The sequence below is a fragment of the Stenella coeruleoalba genome (genome assembly GCF_951394435.1).
Source record: "Stenella coeruleoalba genome assembly, chromosome: 14".
Classification (NCBI taxonomy): Eukaryota; Metazoa; Chordata; class Mammalia; order Artiodactyla; family Delphinidae; genus Stenella; species Stenella coeruleoalba.
In genome coordinates this window covers 5,284,775-5,288,801 of record NC_137160.1, presented here as the reverse complement: position 1 = coordinate 5,288,801, position 4,027 = coordinate 5,284,775, and the positions used below count along the sequence as shown (strand labels likewise).

The 4,027-nt window shown below is 35.6% G+C and overlaps 1 pseudogene across 1 annotated transcript; it reads right to left on the bottom strand.

Annotated features, from left to right (window-relative positions):
- Nucleotides 1-1,439: 1,439 nt before the first annotated feature.
- LOC307196973 (ubiquitin-conjugating enzyme E2 D3-like) lies at nucleotides 1,440-2,423 on the bottom strand (annotated as a pseudogene). Its single transcript has one exon. The product of its transcript is annotated as a ubiquitin-conjugating enzyme E2 D3-like (transcript).
- Nucleotides 2,424-4,027: the final 1,604 nt, after the last annotated feature.

Below are 4,027 nucleotides of genomic sequence, written 5' to 3'. Positions count from 1 at the left end.
TAAAATCTCTGTTTTTGGAATTAAAATCATTTTTAAGTATTTAAAACATATAAGGAACTTTTGGAAAAAGTTAAAAGAGAAGTCGTATAATAAGAAAGTCAATGCAAAATACACCTTTGTTAAATATTGTAGAATCACTATGCTGGAAAAAGTGCCAACTACGTTATCCATTTCATTACATTGGATAGTTTTCACCATAAGATTCCTCTTTTGTTATGTGTCCCTAGAGAGAACAAACTATAATAGTATAGATATTGTAATAGTGAGTGAAGATCATGAAACAGCCAGAATTGTACGATGCCTGCTCGTAGAATAATTTGAGGAACATACATATAGTGTCATCAATTGAAAAGTTTTCAGGGGATGAAAATACGATAGTAGATTATGGATCAATGGTCTCATACCGTTGCTCTAAGTAGTAATTCTCATAAAACAGTCGAAAGCATATGCTTGAAATGGAAAAGCATCACTGGCCACCACCGTCGATATAAAACTGGATATATCGTTTGAATGTCGGAGCTACTTCTTGGAGACATTCAAAACTCCATTTTTGCTGTGGAACTTCAAATTCTTATGTAATTAATTGAAAATAATCTAAAAATAAATGTTCTTCCATTTAATAGACTAAGCAAATCATTATATTACATACCATATTGCATGTTATTCATTAACCACGAGCAAAAACAGAAGCTGTCAACAAGGACTCATATGACAAGTTCAAATGGTTACTGGAATGTGATAGACTCTTTTTTTTTTGGTTTATGCAACTTTATTGAAGAAAAATAAGTCAATTACTAGCAGAGCTATTAGTTGATCACTCATCCATTGACAACTTGCATCATTTATTCAGTGCTATATTAAACAGTGTATTGGAAGACAGATTAACTAATAGCTCCAAGACTCCTAACAATTTAAATGAAAATTACAAAATGTTTGAGACCCTCTTTTGGAATACAAAGGGTGTTTGACTTCCAATTTCCATTCTCTGTAGAACAAGAACAGGTCCTTCCTTTATTGACATGCATAAAACACATCACATTTTCTGTTCTGCTGGTGCTATCAATTCAATACCAATTCTCCAGCCACATCAGTTATGAGCATAAAGTATATCATGTAACCTCAAATCTCTAACAGTGGAAGACTGAAACAAGAATGGATGCTGCTAGAATAACGCTGCTTTCTTTGATGTGACAACTCAGCTTCCACCTTCCTCCCCCTCTGCTGATTCCTCAGCATGTTAGAGCAGTGAGGAATGGTTTTAGTCCCATAACCAAGTTAGAGTGAAGACATCGGCCACATAATACACATGCTCCATTTTTAAAAAATTCTGAATCCTGGGCAACTGTCCTCTTGTAACTACTTTACAGTTTCTAAAAGCAGTTATTGTCCAAAGCTGGAAGGACTTGTCTTCTCAGATGAGCATGTGAACGAATGGAGGGAGGTAAACAAAAAATAAAGTTAAAAAAGATGAGGTCTGATAGGGGAGCAGCCGGATAAGAAAATCAAAAAAGGAACAGTAATTTAAAGTTTATTCCAGCTATAATGCAGGTTATTCTGACTTTAAGGTAGCATCACATGGCCTACTTCTGAGTCCGTGCCCGAGATATTCTGTTGTACTTATCTCTGTTTGTTTTATAGATCCGTGCAATCTCTGGCACTAGGGGGTCATCTGGGTTTGGATCACATAGCAGTGAACAAATGGATTAAAGAACTTTAGAAATAGTTAAAGCAGGAGACCACTGTGATCTTAGAATATCGAGATAAACGCTGCCATTACTGTTAATATTTGGATGATAAATTCTTGTAAATGCAGCCTTAGGTGGTTTGAAGGGGTAGTCTGTAGGAAAATGAATCGTCAAAAAGAATACACCGCCTTGACATGGGCTGTGGTTAGGTCCCATAATTCTGGCTTGCCAATGAAACATATCGTCCCCAAGTGGACCTGCAGAACATTGTGCTGGAGGGTCACGGGCCAAACCGCTAAGCTCCTTACTCATCCGTTTCAGCGCCATCGTCTGTGCTTTTCGTCTGGCCCCTCATTATCTCGGTGTGTGTTCAAAGTTCCGGGCAAAACTCTTGATTATCCCGGCGTCTTGAGGGATTGTCTCTTGGTCTCACACCGGCTCTGCCAGACGCAGGCGCAGAGGGGCCGGGGCCTCCCTCAAGCTGCGGCCTCCCCGCGGCAGCTTGTGATAGACTCTTTAAGTTATTGAAACTGGTCTACAGTATATGTACGGTCTCAACTTTTCTTATTTTTCTGTATTAGTTTCAAATGATTTAACTCTTATTTACTTTCTATCATTGGTCCAATATTTGGAACAAATCCTATTTCCTCGGCAACTTTCGCAATGTTTTGAAATCCCTAAACCAGGCGAGTCAACGAGAATATGACAGATTTATCCCTATTTGGCCTTTATCCAAACCCCTCTACTTCGTTCCATTTAAGTTCGGCAAGCTGTGTTAGCAAATAATGAACTCAGAAAAAACTTCACGGACCATATGGCTACGATTGACTTGGTTCCAACATAGGGTCTTTATACTTTTATTAAAAAAAAAAGATATTACAGAATATAAGCCCAGTAAAATTTCCTTTTTTTAAAGAATTAAATAAAGGAAAATTAAACAAAAGAAAAGAATCTGTTAAAATGTTTGGTTCTATGTATGGTCACCAAAATCTATAATCAATTTGTTTTCAGTCTAATATACACACAGATAGAGACATAGACACAGTAAATACACACACACACATACACATTCTAATTAATGTTTAAGATATTAGGAACATCAGAATATATTTGTGTATGCTTCTCAAACTGGGCTTCCTATCATCTTGGATACATGGTGCTGTATCATTCCATGTTATATAAATGAATGCACTATTTATATTAATACAAAGTTATTATGGGATAGAATGCAACATTTGCACACATTTTCTAGCACTCAGAAATTATCAAACAAATACTAAGGAGTTGACTAATCAATGAATTAGGTTTTAAGGTAAAGCATTTTGAGCTTGCTGCAAGCCAGGTACTTTCTCAGACATCCAGGCATTCATTCTCATCTGGGAATTCTCATCTCATCATTCATTCGCATCTATGTTATCTTAAAAATGTTTTAAGATAATATAAGAGAGGTTCACCTATCAAATGATACGGCACAAAACTAAAATCTCACAAATCAGAATAATAATGCTTTCATATACATCATCAGAATTACAAATGAAAATATTAGTATATCCCAGGAAGATTGACACTTCATTATTGCCAACAAACCATATTACTCTCAAAATTGCCCAAAGAAGTGACTAGAAGTATAAATATAACTCAAGTAAATTTATTATGTGAAAGAAAAGTGTGAAAAGGCTAAGTAAAATGAAGGCTCAGTGTTTGGCATAAGTGAATAAATTATTCATGATAATTCAAGATAGGTCAATTGCTACTAAAATACGTGCCAGAGTTTAATAAGTAACTCTTCTATGGTGATCACCATGTGTTAGCCCTCTTCTAATTACTTTGCTTATATCAATTTATATCATCCTCACGCTTTCACTTATGTACCTTTATTATCCCATTTTACAGAGAAGAGAAATAAGGTCCAAAAATGTAGCAACTTTTGTAGAGATTCACAGCTGAGCTGGGTTATGAATCCAGTAAGTGTGGGTCCAGAATCTGGGTCTCTAATCTTTTTACTGTTCATCCCCTCTATATATCAGCAAAAAAATCTACCGATTTAAGAAAATATACTGTTAAGCCAGTTGTATGTCACAGCTATTTGTTCAAATTATTTTATAATTACACTTGCGTTTTTAAATGTGTAAGTGGTGTTATGTTTATCTGTGTGCCAGTCCTTTGTTAAATAGTGTCACACAAGACCAATAGAGATTTATGATTCAATTTCTATGCATAAGGAAACAAAGACACAAACACAACTGTATGACCTTACCAAGGTCATTATGAAATGACGTTAGCAATAGGACTCAAATCTCCTTGTAACCAATTTATATGCCCACGTAACTTTTCTCTGTGAA